The sequence below is a fragment of the Crocuta crocuta genome, unplaced genomic scaffold, assembly GCF_008692635.1.
Source record: "Crocuta crocuta isolate KB4526 unplaced genomic scaffold, BGI_CrCroc_1.0 scaffold457, whole genome shotgun sequence".
Taxonomy (NCBI): Eukaryota; Metazoa; Chordata; class Mammalia; order Carnivora; family Hyaenidae; genus Crocuta; species Crocuta crocuta.
This window is the reverse complement of record NW_027531318.1, coordinates 2,905,588-2,924,777: the sequence shown is the minus strand read 5'-3', so window position 1 is coordinate 2,924,777 and position 19,190 is coordinate 2,905,588.

Below are 19,190 nucleotides of genomic sequence, written 5' to 3'. Positions count from 1 at the left end.
TTCTAAGACTGGGTAATATCATCTGCAGTAGAAGTAAGACAGGATTGTCCTAACACCCTCTAAGGAAAACTAAGATGTCCTTTAAAAGATGTTGCAACTTTAAAGAATGGGTTCAGACCTAAGTGACCATCAACTAGATATAGACTGCTATCTGCAGAAGATGTTATATACAGACTGAATAGTAACTACAAATCAAAACCCAATAATAGATATGCAAAGAATAAAGAGGAAGGAATCCAAGCATATAAATAAAGAAAGCAAGCAAATTATAAAAGAGAGCAAGTGAAGAAAGAACAGAGGAAAAACTACAAAAACAAAGACAAAACAAGTAACAAATGACAATAAATACTTATCTATAAATAATTACTCTGAAGGTAAATGGACTAAATGCTCCAATCAAAAGACATGGGTGACAGAGTAGATTAAAAAACAAGGCCCATCTATATGTTGCCTACGGGAGACACATTTCAGACCTAAAGACACTTGCAGACTGAATGTGAGGGGATGGAGAAACATCCACCATGCAAAAAGATATAAAAAAACAAAAGCTGGGTTAGCAATACTTATATTGCACAAAATAAACTTTAAAACAGATTGTAATAAGAGACAAAGTAGGACAATATATAATCATAAAGGATACAGTCTAACAAGAAGATATAACAATTGTAAATATTTATACACCCAACATAAAAGGACCCAAATACATAAAAGAGTTAATAACAAGCAGAAAGGAACTAATCAATAGTAATACTATTGATTATAATAGTATTATAATAATAGGGGACTTTAATACACTATTTATATCCATGGACAGATCATACAAACAGAATAGCAATAAGAAACAGTAGCTTTGAAAGATACACAGGACCAATTGGATTTGACAGATATATTCAGAACATTCCACCCTAAAACAGATGAATACACATTCTGAAGTACACATGGGACATTCTTCAGAATAAATCAGATATTGGGCCACAAAACAAACCTTAACAAATTAAAAAGATCAAAGTCATACCACGCATCTTTTCTGACCAGAATGCTATGAAATTAGAAATCAACCCCAAGAAAAAAATCTGGAAAGACCAGAGGTACATGGAGGGGTCAACCAAGAAATCAAAGAAGAAATAAAAAATTACATGGAAAGAAATGAAAATGAAAACACAATGTTCCAAAATATTTGGGATGAAGCAAAAGCTGTTCTAAGAGGGAAGTTTATAGCAATACAGATCTGCCTCAATAAGCAATAAAAATCTCAAAAAAAAAAAAAAGCCTAACCTTATACCTAAATGAGCCAAAAGAATAAAAATAAAACCCCAACCACCAGAAGGAATAAAATAATAAAGATTAAAGCAGAAATAATTGATATAGAAACTAAAAGAATAAGAAACCAGCAGCTGGTTCTTTGAAAAGATCAACTAAATTGGTAACTTCTATCCAGACTCATTAAAGAGTGAAAGAGAGAGAGAGAGAACTTAAATAAATAAAATCAGAAATGAAAGAGGAGAAATAAAAACTGACATCACAAAAATACAAACTATTATAAGGGAATATTATGAAAAAAATTATATCAACAGATTGGACAACCTAGAAGAAATGGATAAATTCCTTGAAACATAAAACCTTTCAAAACTTAAGCAGGAAGAAATGGAAAATTTGAACAGACCAATTACCAGCAATAAAATTGAATTAGTATCAAAAAACTTCCAACAAACAAAACTCTAGGACCAGATAGCTTCACGAGAAAATTCTACCAAACATTTAAAACACAGTTAATACTTTTTCTTCTTAAACTATTCCAAAAAATAGAAGAGGAAGGAAAACTTCCAAATTTATTCTATGAGGTCAACATTACCCTGATACTACCTAATAAAGACACCATAAAAAAAAAGAATAAGAAGAAAAATTATAGGCCAAAATCTCTGATGAACATAGATGCAAAAGTCCTCAACAAAGTACTACCAAATCAAATCCAACTAAACATTAAGAAAAAATAATAATTTAGTGGGATTTATTCCCAGGGCGCAAGAGTGGTTCAATATTCGCAAAGCAATCAACTTGATACATCACATCAAAAAGAGAAAGGANATAAACAACCAAAAAAAAGAAAAAAAAAAAAAAAAAAAAAAAAAAGAGTATTTGACAAAGTACAACATTCATTCATGATAAAAACCCTCAACAAAACAGGTTTAGAGGGAACATACCTCAACATAACAAAGGCCTTATATGAACTATCCACAGCCAATATCATACTCAACAGGAAAAAATTGAGAGCTTTTACCCTAAGGTAAGGAGTAAGATGAAGGTGTCCACTCTCACCATTTTTTTAAGTTTATTTATTTATTTTGAGAGAGAGAAAGAGAGAGAGAGGGAGAGAATGTGTACATGCATGCACACACGTGAGCAGGGCAGGGGCAGAGAGAGAGGGAAAGACAGAATCCTAAGCAGGCTCTATGCTCTCAGCACAGAGTCCAATGCGGGGCTTGAACTCACAAACCATGAGATCATGACCTGAGCTGAGGTCAAGAGACATTCAATCAACTGAGCCACTCACGTGCCCTATTCTCACCACTTTTATTCAGCATAGTACTGGAAGTCCTAGCCACATCAACCAGACAACAAAAAGAAATAAAACCAACTTCAAATTGGTAAGGAAGAAATAAAACTTTTATTATTTGCAGATGACATGATACTTTTTTATATAAAACCCTAAAGATCACCATAAAACTATTAGAACTGATAAATTTATTAAAGTCACAAGATATAAAAATCAATGTATAGAAATCTATTGAGTTTCTATACACTAAAAATGAAGGAGAAGAAAGAGAAATTAAGAAAACAATCCCATTTACAATTGCACCAAAAACAATAATAGGAATAAGTTTAACCAAGGAGATTTACTCTGTACTCTGAAAACTATACTCTGTACTCTGAAAACTATAGAACATTGATGAAAAAAATTGAAGACAACACAAAGAAATAGAAAAACATTCCATGCTCATGGATTGGAAGAATAAATATTGTTAAAATGTCCATACAACTCAAAGCAATCTCCAGATTTAATGCAGTTCCTATCAAAATACCAACCGAATTTTCACAGAGCCAGAACAAACAATCCTAAAATTTGTGTGGAACCACAAAAAACCCTGAATAGCCAAAGCAACTTTGACAAGGAAAAGCAAAGCCAGGAGCATTGCAATTCTGGACTTCGAGTTATATTACAAAGCTGTAGTAGTCAAAACAGGATAGTACTGGCACAAAAATGGACACATAGGTCAGTAAAACAGAAGAGAAAACCCAGAAATGAGCCAAGAGCTATATGGTAAATTATTCTTTGACAAAGCAGGAAAGAATTTCCAATGAAAAAGAGACAATGTGTTCAACCAATGGTGTTGGAAAAACTGGATAGCAACCTGTTAGTGCAAACAACCAATAGTGCAAAAGAGGACCACTTTCTTGCACCATACACAAATATAAACCCAAAATGGATTAAAGACCTAATGTGAGACATAAAATCATAAAAATCCTAGAGGGGAACACAAGCAGTAACCTCTTTGACATTGTCACAGCAAATTCTTTCTAGACATGTCTCCTGAGATGAGAGAAACAAAAACAAAAATAAACTATTGGGACTATATCAAAATAAAAAAAAGTTCTGCACAGGGAAGGAGACAATCAACTAAATAAAAGGCAACCTACAGAATGGGAAAGTATATTTGTCAAATGACATACCTGATAAAGGGTTAGTATTCAAAATATATAGAGAACTTCTACAACTCAACAGCCAAAAAACAAATAATCCAATTTAAAAATGAGCAGAAGACATGAATAGACATTTTTCCAAAGAAATTTTCCAGATGGTCAACAGACACATGAAAAGATGCTCAACTAATCATCAGAGACATGCAAATCAAAACTACAAAGAGGTATCACCTGTCAGAATGGCTAAAATGAACAACACAAACATCAGATGTTGGTGAAGCTGCAGAGAAAAGGGAACCCTCTTACACTCTTCGTGGGAATAAAAACCAATGCAGCCACTCTGGAAAATAGTATGGAGATTCCTCCAAAAGTTAAAAATAAAACTATCTATGATCCAGCAATTGCTCAACTAGGTATTTACCCAAAGAATACAAAAATGCTAATTCAACTGGATTCATGTACCCCAATGTTTACAGTAGCATTATTTATAATAGCCAAATTATAGAAGTAGCCCAAGTGTCCATTGATAGATGAATAAATGAAGATGTGAGATATATGTTAAATTATATTATATTATATTATATATGATGGAATATTACTCAACCATAGAAAAGGCTGAAATCATGCCATTTACAATGACATGGATAGAGCTAGAGAGTAGTATGCTAAGTAAAATAAGATTAGTCATAGAGAAATACCATATGATTTCTTTCATATGTGGAATTTAAGAAACAAAACAAATGGACAAAGAAAAAAAGAAACAAACCAAAAAACAGACTTTTGACTATGGAGAACAAGCTGTTGGTTAGCAGAAGGGAGGGGAGGGGGGATGGATGAAATAGGTGAAGGGAATTAAGAGTACAGTTACTTGATGAGCAACTAAGTAATATATGGAACTGTTGAATCACTATTTTGCACATCTGAAACTAATATAACAGTGTATGTTAAATTTTTAAAAGTTAAAAAAAAGATGTTCCAGTTTTTTTTTTAAGTGGAAAAAAACTGGTCAATAAACAATTATGTTTAAAACATCTACTTGGTTGTATTATCATATGGTTTTTAATAGATACATCACCTCAGGCTGAAATAACATTTATAATAAAATCTTTGGACAATGTGTAAATGTTCAGTAGGTCATATAAATGCATGGACTTTTTATATATTTGACTTTATTTGACTTCTCAGCATGTGAAAACTTATAGTTACCAATTATATTTCACAATATCCCAGAAGTACTTTGCTTGGGCTTAATTTTAATTTTGAAAAATTTTCTCATGGAAGTTAAGACATTTATGCAGAAGTGAGGGCAATGCTTGATTAAGTGCAATAAAGTATCTTTCTAGAAAGCATACAGGTTTTATTTTTAATTCAGACTTTTGGTATTTTAAAGGGCTTACAATGAGCTAGAAGAAGCTACACTGAAGGGACTGGCATGAGGCATAGGAAGGGCTTTAGCCTTGAAAAAGCAAAGGCTGAGGTGCCTGGGAAACTCAGTCCCTTGAGGGTTGGACTCTTGATTTCTGCTCAGGTCATGATCTCACAGTCAGTGAGTTGAGCCCTGCATTGGACTATGTGCTGACAGCATGGCCCCTGGTTGGGGTTCTCTCTCTTGCTTTCTCATCCCTCCCCCACTTGCCCTGTCTCTGTCTCTCTCAAACTAAATAAACTTAAAAAAGAAAAGAAAAAACAAAGGCTAAGAAGGTAGAAATTTTCTCCTACCCTTCGAGCCAACCCTGTGGGGATGATAGAGCTCATCTAGCATGTTGGAACCAAGACTGGCCTTCAGCACAATTATGAAGTAGATAGAACTTGTATTTAACACTTCTTCATCTTCTCTGTTCACCAATACCATTAAGCTTTCGCTATTTGCAACTGCTCTCTTCTTAGCACTGAGAATAAAGTTCCCACAATTCAAATCGGTCCCCCCCAACCATGTCTTCCATTTTTACTCACCTCTGTTACCCTGCTGTTGGAGAACCCTCTATGCTCATGGATTGCCTCCTATAAGAAGATATGTTCATTAAAACAAGGGACCCTTGAAAAAGCTATTTGCCTTCCTCCAAAATGAGTCCATAGAAACACTAAATGCTGGAAACACAAGTGGGGCCATATGTGGGGCAAGCTGAACCCCTTAAATTACATCCCATAAATGGCTCTGTCCTCTGTGACCTGCTCTCAAACTCCAAGTCATTTCTAAAATCCTAAGACACTAGAGATCAACGTCAGTGTGATCACTAAGATCTGCTTTCTTCTCCAAGAGCAAACTAAAACCTTTCTCACCCAGATTGTCAAAAAGAACAATCTGAATTAGTGAAGGGTGAACAGTGGAATGTGTTCCTATTTTTGAATGCACACAATTTATATATCTAGATTTTTTAGAAGTCTAATAGAGGTCCTGGGGAGCTTCTTTTAATGAACAGATAAGAATGATTTGTAATTCAGGCATTAATTGCTTATATGTAAATAGCTGCTTCCAAAATGCTTAAGGGCCTGTTTGAAACCAGTTTGTTCTCTTTAAATTTTGGCCTGAAGTTTAATTTGCATTCGCAACTTACTCCCTAACCGCTTATTTTGTAGACAATGCAAAGGTAAATTTCAGCTAACTAATCTATACATGAGGTCCAAATTTCTGTGGTTTTTACAGAATTGCTGGTTTTGAATCTTAGGGTATCTGTGTTTTATTATGACTAATGCTCCATTTTAAGGCACATTTAAAATATGCAATTTTGCTGTCCTTGCTTCACAATGCTAATTTTAGCCAAGGCTCCAGTGATAAAAATCTACATAAATAAATACATAAATAAATAAAATCTACAAGGCTTCCTGGAACTACCACTTTCTTGAAACAATAGTTTCCAGAAATGATTCTAATTAGTGAGTGTTCCATTGGCTCAGTGGACAGTTTTATAGATGGTTTCCATTTGCAGGAACTTGTTCACAATACACATCCCACTTTCATAAAAAAGTGTGTGTGTGTGTCTGTATGTATGCTTTTTGTTAGTCTGTTAGCTTCAGTATGTGCCATCCACAGTTCAAAGTATCCTGAAACAAAATATTAAATATGGATTCATGAGGGTCCTGCTGACACTCTAAGCACGTATCATGGTGGAAATAACGCAGAGCTCTCTTTAAGAGATCTGGTTCCTGATAAATCTATAATCCTTTTTATAACATTTCTATACATTGAAAAATAGGGATTCAAGATCTCAGAAATACACACAATGGAAATCCCAATGGCAACGAAGGAGATATTTTGCAGGTGGCCCCCTTCAGTCTTGGGAAAGAGTCGACTTCCCATGTAGCTCTTCCAAACAGCTGGAGAAATCCAACTCCAATGTCAATCAGATTCCAGCGAGTAGAGGTCAGCACTAACATCTGGCTAGCCTGTCTTAACTACAGCATATCCTCACACTCCACTCTTTCCTGCACGTGTTTGCTCTTCAGGAAATATTTTATTTATTCCACAGTCTGCAAAACAATATGGCCTCTGGAGCATAGATGAGAATTGGGCCTCTTCTTCAAATTTATCTTAGGTCAGTGAACAACTGTGCCGCAGAAAGCATTCTTTTTGCACTGACAGAGTGATTAACAATGCTCACCTCTCTTTTTTCGGAGTTATAGCTTTTATTACGTCTCCTATGAGCAAAGATTAAGCCATGAACTTGTAGTGATTTTCTTTTACAGGGTGAGAGAATGACAGCATCATATCAATTAATGTTGGCACATTACCCAGCACAAGAAAAATGAAACTCAATAGTTTTGTACGTGAAAGCCTCAGGAAAGTGCTCGCTGTCAGAGTTAGCCACAAGGCTCATGACAGGCAGCAGCTTTACAAAAGGTCCACACAACTGAGACTTCCCATCAGGAGCCTTCTTCTGATACAGAGAGAGGGGCTGCCAGGGGAACTCGGGCAGTGGATGGGCTACAGGCGTGAGGGACTCTTTAAGGATGTAAATTTCTGTTTGTTTTGGAAGAGTACCCTAGAAATATTGGCGGATCATGTAAGGATTTTTCTTTTGTTTTGGAACTTGCTTGAATCGAACCAAACTCTGCTGGAATTCTCGTCAGAACAGGCACTCTCTCATGGTTTCTAGTATTTCCTGTCTCTGGCCGGGCTGCAGCAATCTGAACAAAGCTTCTCATGGTATTTTATCCTGTTTGGACTCAATTCCAGTGCAAACCTGAGATCAAGTTGAGGCAGTGGAAAACAGAAAAGAAAAATTGTTGAGGAAAAGATGGGCCTGGAAGGTTGATCCCTGCTAAGGGTGAGAAAGTGTATTATTGTCGTTGATTTTAGTGACAGGTCCAAGGAGAGGGAAGAACACCATATTAAAAGCTGTTGATCTAGTCCCAGCTCTTGATCTTTCTGCAGAAGTTTGAATTTGCAAAGATATTTTGCTTCATCTGTAGACTGGAATTTCTCTAAAAGTTCTTCCAGCTGTCACAGAGCATATTCTGAGGGCCTGTGCATTTCATTATGAAAATGCTTAAATATTTTGAAAGGCTATTTTTTTCACCTGGTTCTTGAACTTATGTCAGAGCATTTATCACACATGGAGATCCTATGACTAGGCATTTTCACTGTACCACCAATAGTTATATTTCAAGAAGGTATAGTGTGAATTAGTCACAAACACATTGCTTCTAGCTGACAGTTTTGGTGATACAGAAAGATATACAGTTTTTGTCCTTTTAATAATAAGCAAATCTGATGTCAGTTTCCCCTTTAAATCTTCTCCTACATAATATAAAAAGAGAAAAATAGCATGGATACCCCTTCTCAAAATTATGCATGGTCTTCTATTCAGCTTAGGTTGTGTGCTAGACAACTCCAGAAGATTCTGTTCACCTGGACAACAATGAAATGTTGCCTTTTGGCTTTACACAGAATGATGGCCTTGACCCTCAATCCTTCCTGTTCTAATCACAGTGTATTACTTACCTTTCCTGCAACAACTTCCCTGCCTCTATATCTTTGTCTACAAGGCTCCCTCTGTCTGAAATAACTCCACTATTGCATTAAAATTATTGCTTTAGTCTACTTCCTCAAACACAATGAAATTCTCACAGGCAGGAACTCTGGACCATGCTTCACAGCACAGATAAATAAGTCTTTAGAAATCATGCCATCTTGCAATGTTTTGCCCAGTTTACATTATGCAGAAATACAACTAATGAAGAGAGGGAGAGATTAAAGATGAAATTTTAAGTGACATATAATTAAAAGTGCCTTGTAGGAATATACATGAATGCATTTTTAATTGTTTATTTATTTAGTTTGAGAGAGGGGGGAGAGCACGCATGAAAGGATGCAGGACTAACAGAGAGAGAGAGGGAGAGAGAGAATCCCAAGCAGGCTCCTGGCTGTCAGCACAGAGCCCAATGCGGAGCTCAATCCCATGAACCGTGAGATCATTACCTGAGCCAAGGTCAAGAGTTGGACACTCAACCAACTGAGCCACTCAGGGATCCTACATGATTACATTTTAACTCATCTCCGCTTACTTCTGATTTAACATTCTCAACCCAGTCACAGCTTGTTTTCCTTTATTGTCTATTTCTATACTAGCTTATCATTAGGCCCAGAACTTTTAGGAAATTCTGAAGATTCAATATCAAGTTCCCATATGTCTTTTGTTTTCATCTTTCTTCTATTATTCTACATATTTTCACTTTAAGTGCATTACAGTACCAAAAGAAAAAAAAAAGGTCCACAGAACACTAAGTTCAGGAAAGTAGGATAAGACATAACATATATAAGAGTAAGTGAAAATTAAAGGCATCAGCAGAAACTTAATATTAGAAGAGGCTTTGCAGGCTGTCATCATCAAGACAGTATGGTATTGGCACAAAAATAGACACATAGACCAATGGAATAGAATTGAGAACTCAGAGCTGGACCCAAAGGTATACAGCCAACTAATCTCTGACAAAGCAGGAAAGAGTATCCAATGGAAAAAAGCCAGCCTTTTTAACAGATGGTGTTGGGAGAACTGAGCAGCAACATGCAGAAGAATGAAACTAGATCATTTTCTCACACCATACACAAAAATAAACTCAAAATGGATAAAGGACCTGAATGTGAGACAGGAAACCATCAAAACCATAGAGGAGAAAGCAGGAAACAACCTCCTTGACCTCCACTGCAGCAACTTCTTACTTACACATCCCCAAAAGCAAGGGAATCAAGAGCAAAAATACACCATTAGGACCTCATCAAGATTAAAAGCTTTTGCACGACAAAGGAAACAATCCACAAAACTAATAGGCAACCAATGGAATGGGAAAAGATAGTTGCAAATGACATATCAGATAAAGGGCAAATATCCAAAATCTATAAGGAACTCACCAAACTCCACACCCGAAAAACAAACAACCCAGTAAAGAAATGGGGAGAAGATATGAACAGACACTTCTGTTCATAGGACAGATCCAGATGGCCAACAGACACATGAAACGATGCTCAGCATCCCTCCTCATCAGGGAAATACACATCAAAACCACACTGAGATACCACCTCATGCCAGTCAGAGTGGCTAAAATGAGCAAATCAGAGAACTCTAGATGCTGGCGAGGATGTGAGAAATGGGCACCCTCCTACACTGTTGGTGGGAATGTAAGCTGGTACAGCCCCTCTGGAAAACAGTGTGGAGGTTCCTCAAAAAATTAACAATAGAGCTCCCCTATGACCTAGCAATAGCACTGCTAAGAATTTACCCAAGGGATACAGAAATGCTGATGCATAGGAGCACATGTACCCCAATGTTCATAGCAGCACTCTCCATGATAGCCAAAACATGGAAAGAGCCTAAGTGTCCATCAATGGACGAATGGATCAAGAAGATGTGGTTTATCTATACCATGGAATACTACTATACAATTCATTCATACAAGAATGAAATCTGGCCATTTGTAGCAACATGGATGGACCTTGAGGGTGTTATGCTGAGAGTAATAAGTCAGGCAGAGAAGGACAGATACCATATGTTTGTACGTATAGGAGAATTAGGAGGAACTTATTGGAGGACCGTGGGAGAGAAGAAGGGGAGAAAAGGTGGGGAAAATGGAGAGAAGCAAACCATGAGAGACTCTTGAATGCTGAGAACAAACTAAGGACTGATGGGTGTGGGGGAAGGGGGGATGGGCATGGAGGAGGGCATTTGTGGGGATGAGCACTGGGTGTTATATGGAAATCAACTTGACAATAAACTATTTGTAAAAAAGAAAAGAAAGAAATTGAAATTGAAATTGAAAAAAGAAGAGGCTTTGCAGGGACACAGTACAGTACAGTGACTAGGGAACCTGACTTGCCTGGTGTCCAGTCACAGCACCAGCACTATTTAACTTTCCTATTATTCTCATTTTTAGAGTTCTCACCCTCTAAGATGGGAATAATAGGGTTGCTTTAGGATTAAGCACATTGATATACAGTTGATTCTCACCATCTGTAGTTATCTGTAGTATTTATGTTCTATGAAGTTGCCCAGATGTCTGAATTAGCAAGTATGGGCCCATGGCTCCTAGAAGAAACAGGGTCAGTGTCTGATCATACATTTTCATCCATTGACCAGTACATAACCTTGTTTTGTGTGTGTTTCTATTTAAAGACACCTTATTTGAGATATATTATTGACTCACTAAAATGGAGCCTATGCCAACTGTAACTCATGTCTGAACAAAGCTTGTCTGACAGATATATTTTCTCTGTGAGGCACATCACAGTTTTCTTGTACTCAGGAAACTAGACAGGATTTCAACACTGTGCTTGGGGTCAGGGGACATTCTAAAAAGAAACCCATTCTCAAAAAACATAAAATTATAAAAAAAGCATGGCACTAAATGTACAACAAAAAGGACACTTGTTTACGGTAGGAGAGCTGAAACAAGAAGAAGGAATATCACTTTGCTCAGCCTTAGCTGGAAACATGCAGATTAGGCAACTCAAATTTTTGTCCATAAGTACAAACGATCATAAAAGCACCACGGGTATTGATTTGGGCATTACGAATACACTTGAGTAAGTAGGTGAATTTGCATATACAGAATCCACAAATCGTGAGGATCAACTGTCTATTGTAAAATCTTGGAATGGTTTCTAGTACCTGGTAAGCTCTACACACATATTTGCTATTATTAAACAAGGTGTATTATACAAGGTAGGCATCTGTGTGATTGCTGTGATGGTTAATTTTATGTATGAACTTGGCTAGGTTATGGTACCTAGATACTTAATCAAACACTAACCTAAATGCTGTCTTAGTTAGTTGATGTCTTGTAAAAGAGATTACACTCAATAATGCCAGTGGGCTTTATCCAATCAGTAGAAGGCCCTAAAAGCAAATGCTGAGGTTTCCTGGAGACAAAATTCTGGTTCAAGATTGCAGCATCAACCCCTGTCTGAGTTCACAGCCTGTTAGCCTTCCCTATGATTTTGTACATAATACATATGTATATATGTACAGAGATTTAAGTTAAGAAATCATATATATGTACAAAGATTTCATATGATATTTATATGTAATTCATATATGTACACACACATATATAAATAAAATAAATAAACACACACATATCTCCTATTGGTTTTGTTTCTCTGAGGTATCCTGAAACATTTACTTTTTTTTTAATGTTTTATTTATATCTAGGAGAGAGAGAGAGACAGCGCGAGCTGAGGAGGGTCAGAGAGAGAGGGAGTCACAGACTGAAACAGGCTCCAGGCTCTGAGCTGGCAGTCAGCACAGAGCCCGACGCGGGCCCGAACCCGCGAACCGCGAGATCATGACCTAAGCGAAAGTCGGACGCTTAACCGACTAAGCCACCCAGGTGCCCCAACATTTACTTTTATTAAATGTTTATTTATTTTGAGAGAGAGAGAGAGAGAGAGACATTGAGAGTGTAAGTGGGGGAGGTGTAGAGAGAGAGAGAGAGAGAAAGAATGAGAATCCCAAGCAGGCTCCCTCCTCTCAACACAGTGCCTGACACAGGCTTGAACTCCCAAACCAGGAGATCACGACCTGATCCAAAGTCAGGAGTCAGATGCTTAACCAACTGAGCCACCCAGGTACCCCTGATATATTTACTCCTGATTAATTTTTCTCTCTTGTGGTGATGCCATCAAGTGGAACACCTGACTGGAAATCAGGAGGTCCAGATCTTTGTCTCATCTGCCTTATCAGGGATTCCATCTGTTGGTCTGACCTTGCTCTGTGGGCCTTTCTAGTTCCAAGTTTCCCCAGGCAGAGCAAATGGTGTGAGCAAAGACCTTCCCCTCTCCCCACTCTGTCTTCCAGCTCTCCTCATAGAATCATGGATTGTGAGAATTGGATAAGACCTTAGAAATTATGTCATCCAAGATCTTTGTTTCTCTATTCTCGAGTACAAATGTAAAAACCCAGGCTTATGTTGCCTTTTTTCCTCCTAAAACTAGGCATAAACTCTTCTAGGACTTGCTCAGTCTGTTGCCAGATACTCTGAATCCTTGGGAAGTCCTGCCAAGTGCCGCCTCAACAATAAAAAATTAGGAGAAATTAGTGGTGGGGGTACAAAGGGGTGGGGAAGATGGGATTCTTTTAAAGCCCTGAAGTGCTAGCAGAAAATTGATCAAAGCTGAGATGAATTTCACCCATCTCCTCTAACAAGCTGCTAATATTGTAGTGGCAGCCCTGTCAGGATAATTTGTCACACATGTCCCTGTGTGGGCTGAAGCTCCTTCAGAGTCATCTCCCCAACCCACTGCCACAGGCAACTTGTCTGAAACAAAGCTCTAAGACAGAATGGAAAGGGAAATGCAGGGGGCGGAGGAGAGTTAATGGCCACTGACAAGTCGTCTGGGCCTACTCCCCCACATCTTGCAACTTTAACAATATCTACCTTCATTATGCTTGAAGAGCCTGCTGCTGGTTCAATTACATTTGTGTTACTGTCACGACTGCAATGCCCACTGTCACAAAGATGTTGGCCAGAAAAAAATACCACTTCCTGAAAAATAACACGATGTCAACACCAGTTACTAAACCAATAAAAAACAGTGATGAGCGAGACTGCTTGCTGAGGCAAGCACGGCAGTGGTCCCTCAACAAGGGCAAAGTTCTCTCAGGCAGAATGACTGCTTGTGACCCCCGAGGGACCTGTGTCCAAGTATCAGCTGTGGGGGGCATGGCTCACACAGTGAGTCCATCCATCAGATGGGAACCTTGGCACTTGCTTCAGTGGCTCTTGGGCGTACCATCAACTGGTCAAACCGTTGTCACCATTGAGTTTCACAAAGATTCCATTCTTTCTCTCTGCTTTTAACATAAAAACACCAACAAAACATCTGTTGTGGGTAGACTAGAGAACAAGAAGATAAAACAGAATCCAAGGTGCAGTGGGTGTTGGGGGCAGAAATAAATCCCCTGTCATAGGCCAGGCTGTACAAAGTCTCTTCTGGACTAAGCCACTCAGTGTGGAAAAGGGAAGGCATGATTTCCCCTTATTTTTCCATATATTTTACAACATTGGCATGTTATAAAGAAATTGTACTATGTTTTCAAGAAAGACTTCTAAATTGTCTATATATCTCTATATCTATTTATATACACCCTGCTCAAATCAAAATGCATTTGAAGACACATTGTTTCTATAACAATGCTAATTGCATAACCTCTTTATGTGGAAGCCACCTGTCTAATGCATGTGACAGACTAGTCATACTTATCTTAGGATGTTGCAGCTGGAAGGTATCTTCAATACCATCCAGCCAGGCCAACTCCATCATTCACCAGAGAAGTGATTTGCCCAGATTGGCAGAGTGCCTTTTCAAACTCATATGCCTGGTGCATGGCAGAACTTAGGTTAGATGTCCTCAAAACCTGGTGCTTTGCTTAGCACTACCAGGTTAATTTTATAGGCGTTAAGAAGAAATGAAAGTCTAAAGCGAGCTCTCTACAGATAGGGAGGAGTATCTCAGGTTCAAATCCTCATTTAGGGCACAAAAAGTCATGCCATTTGGACTGGAAAGGCAGCTAAGAAGGCAGGCTTAAAGCCAGGAAGAAAAGGAAAGAGGATCCTCACTGGATCCTCTTTCACCTGCAAAGAGATGTGAAAATGGAGGCAACCAAGAGATAAGACCAATTTAAATAGTTTGGCAGAGAGGGAGCTAGGTTAATATGGAGTGGTACTTGAAAACTTGAGAGAAAAACATATTCATGATATGAAGTCACTAATTCCAACTTAATTTTACATGGGAAAGGCTGAATCCATAACTATGTTGCATATTCTTAAATTGGAAGCCTCTTCTCATAAATCTGCTTAACTGCTCACCTGTTCATCAAGGAGTTTTTTAACGACCAGTTTGAAAATGTGTGACCTAGAAGTGAGAGAACATGACTCAGAGAAGTCTCCACCCAAAGGGGAGTGGTGACAATGTAAAAAGAAGAAACAAAGAAGGAAGGTAAAATCTCTTATAAAGTTATAATCTTCCAGGAGGCATGGCAAGTCAGTACCATGCTATAGAAACAGCAAAGAAGATGGGATGCCTGGGTGGCTCAGTTGGTTAAGTGTCCGACTTCAGCTCAGGTCATTAATTCATGGTCTATGTGTTTGAGCCCCACGTTGGGCTCTGTGCTGACAGCTCAGAGCCTGGGGCCTGCTTCAGATTCTGTGTCACCCTCTCTCTCTGTCCCTCCCCTGGTCTCTCTCTCTCAAAAATAAAAGATTAATAAAAAAAAGAAACAGCAAAGAAGAGAGAAAAAATATTTTCTTGCCCCCTTTACTCTGCTCCCTACCCTTTCCTCCACTCTATTCCTATGCCTTCTTTCCATTTGCATTCTCTAAGGGAAAGGAAGGGAGAATGAGACCTTTCTGCAGTTTAGTGGTGACAATAGTATTCACCAATCGATGGCCTGCCCAAGAGCCACTTATGGAAGGCAAGAGAAGGAAAAGTATAGCAAGTTAATTTGGCAAGTAATTTGTGGGGAGGGGGGAATATGGAGAGCAATATTTCTCTAACCAGATGTTGAAGGTCAATTTTACCAATTTTTCTTCTATTGTACACCCCCCCCCCCGCCTTGTTCTTCCTCCCCAGTCAGCCAAAGTAAACAGAATCTGGTTGTTAAAGTTCCACATGAAGCAAAGTTTTAAAGAGGCCCATTTATCATACACTTTAAAAGCAACTGGGAAGTGGAGGAGTAAAGTGCTCAATGCATGACCCCAGCAGCTGTGGGTTCCATATGTTGCAACTTTCCCCAACAAAAAAATAGTTGCAGAGGTTCTCACCTCTTCTTGACCTTGCTGCTTAGTTACTGAATTCACCTGCCAACCTTCATTGACCTAAGAATGACCCACATCCTCAATGGCAAAGCACAGAGAGAGGCTCCACAGATAAATAAGATAATGATGTAAAGCAGTGAGCACAGGGCCTTGAACATAGGAAGCACTCAATAAATGTTCACTGCTATTGTAGTCATTCTTGTCATAATTTCTGTTCTCCTCTTCCTTTTCCTCCTTGCTACCTTCATCATCATCTCCAACCAGCAGTCTGGCCACTAGGTCACATTTTGTGTTCCAGTTTTGTTATCAAGAATGAATGAATAAATCCTAAATTCTTTTATAGTCTTTCAAATGTCTCTAGGACCTTAAATGAGTGAGTAAAATGAATCTGGGGAGTAGTTCAGGGTTTTACAAACCTAGAGTATTTTCTCTCTCTAACAACTTATTTTCTGGGAAGATACAGTGTACTGAATATTTTGAGTCAATATATGATTATATGAAATCACACATCTTAATGACAAATTTTCACTTTCATAGCATATATTATTGTTTTGGTGACCACTTTTGACAAATAAAAGTGTGACTTACTTGCATTTAATATCTTTTTATATTATTATAACTTTTTAACATTATGCAAGTAATACCTAACTTCATTCTCCACTGCATTTTGCCTTCTCTTTCTCTTGCTGAAGTATATCTCCTTGTAATTTTTTCAGAGGTCTATGAATGATTAAACTTTGCATTTTTTTCCTGAAAATATGTCTATTTTGTTCCCCTCTTGAATAATAGTTTAGCTAGGTATAGAATTCTAGATTTTTATAAGTTAAGAATTGCATTTGGCTATATGAATAGCAATTTGGTCAATGAAGCTGGTATGGGAGGCAAGTCTTCCAAATCTCTACAAAATGGAGATTTCTTTTCCCCATGTAGTAAGTAGCTGGAGATTGGAAGTCTTAGGCTATTGCAGTTGCTCAGGAAAGCCATCAAAACTCCTTCTACTTTAACTAGTCTGCAATACTCAACATGTGGTTTTAGTTTTCATTGTCACAAATGGTTCATGTGTCTATGTTTTAGGGAGGAAGAAAGGGATAGGATAATGACATGTACAAGTTAGCTGTATCTGTTCTTTTTTTTTTTTTTTTACTATGAACACAGCAGACTTCCAGAGACTACCACTACCCAAATAACTTTCCACATATATTTCTGTGTCTCATGGCCAATCATAGTTGAAGAGTTTGGCAAGTGAGTATTTTAAGTGGGTACAGTGATGGCCTAAGTAATATTGGAGTTTTGTTAATTAGCAGTAAGTTAGAATAACACAGATACCATGCAGAATAATAGCAGTATTTGCCATGTGGATTCAGAATTATTTCCTTTAAATATAATATATTGCTCCAAATTTTTCTTTTATCTAGTATTTTTGGATAGAGAATCTAATTTTCATCTTTTTAAGTTCTCTTCTAATTGTTCTAGTGATTCTGTAGTCTTTTCCAAATTCTCCCATTTGTTGATGTTATTGCTTCTCTTTCATAATGTCGACTATATCAAATATCAGGGGGTTCTCATTTGAGTGTCTATTCCTGTATTAAGATCCCTGGTTAGGGGCACCTGGGTAGCTCAGTCGATTGAGCATTTGACACTAGGTTTCAGCTCAGGCCATGATCCCAGGGTTATGGGGTCAAGCCCTGAGTCAGGATCAATGCCCAGCATGGAACCTGCTTAGAATTTTCTCTCTCTCTTTCTCCCTCTGCCCCTCCCCCACTCACATTCTCTCTCTCTCTCTCTCTCTCAAAAAAAAAAAAAATCCTGTTTAGTCTATTGGTTGTCTCTGTTGTGCTGCTGCTTGATTTGAGCTTCCAGGACAATTTGGAGACCAGCAGGGCCTACTGTAGCATGAACACCTAACCATTTAATCTTTCATAAGGAGCAACTCTGCACTTCCTAGGCATTTGCAAGCCAGCTGAGGCTCTGTAAATTATCTTTCCCAAGATTTCACAATTACTACTCACTTATGAGTCAGATACCTCTACTACTGCTTGTGGAGTAGAAGAGCAACGTGCACAGGTAAGCCCACCTAGTCCTTCCTCCTGAGGTCTCGCAACTAACCACTCTCCTGGTGGTTCCTGGTTACATTCTACACCCAGCATCCACTACCTCCAGGCAGGGAGCTTGTATGTTGCCACTTTTCCCTATGCTTGCTCTGGTCTTCAGCCTCTCTTTCTGGCTGACATGCCCTCTGCTGTTTTCCATCTGCATTCTTATATGATTTCTCATAGTTTCTGGTTTCCTGATAGTTGACTCTCTTTTATCCAAGGAAGATAATGCATATGCGTTTATTTTCACGGATTTGATGTGAGAAGAGAGAGTCTGCAGTCTATACTTTTCCTGCCAACTTGAAAACTGAAGACCTTTAAAATGTATTACAAAACGCATTTATATCTATTCTTTCACAAGATTATCTCTGTTATCCTAGAAAATAGGTTGTGCAGTGATTCTGAGACCTAATTTATGGATGGGGAAACTGAGAGAGTAAGGTTAATCCTAATCCCTTGCATCTAAGAAATACTCTTCTGTTTGCAAAGCACTTTTGTTTTTATAATTTAATTGCCATATCTCCTTCTGATTATATTTTAACTCCTGAAGTCTACTGAAGTCGCCATTAGGGAAACTTGTAAGGCAAAAAATCAATTCTTTCTTTCTTGAGTGATAAATCCTAGGTACCTAACCAGCACCTTGAACCATGTGGTATACCAGAACAAGTCTGTCTCACAGCCTTCTCTTGGGTATGGTGTTCTTGCTTTTGCATGAATATTTCTAACTTGATCATTCCAGTGCCCTCTAAACCCTCTAAATTTGCATCTCCTGTGTTTCTAGGCCCCCTGTCCCAATTAAAAAGAGTTCAGAAATGTAAGTGGCTTTTGGGTATAGCACATAGAATCAGAGTTTGAATAGTGTAAAATTCATGTCCTAAACATTCAAGGTAGGGAGAGTCAGAAGTGAATAAAATCCTATCCTGTAAAAAAGTTAAAAGGAAGAAATTCAGAGAAAGTAATAACTTTTGTGAATCCCAAGGGTTAAAAGTGATGTTAGTGAATTAAAATCAGAGCCCAAGGGTGAAATGCTAGCAGGCCAGGAACTGACAAAGAGCAACAGAGGGAAGGAGGAGAAGGGGAAGGGGAAGGGGAAACAGAAGCAGAAAGAGGAGGAGGGGAAGAAGAAGAAGAAGGAGGAGGAGGAGGAGG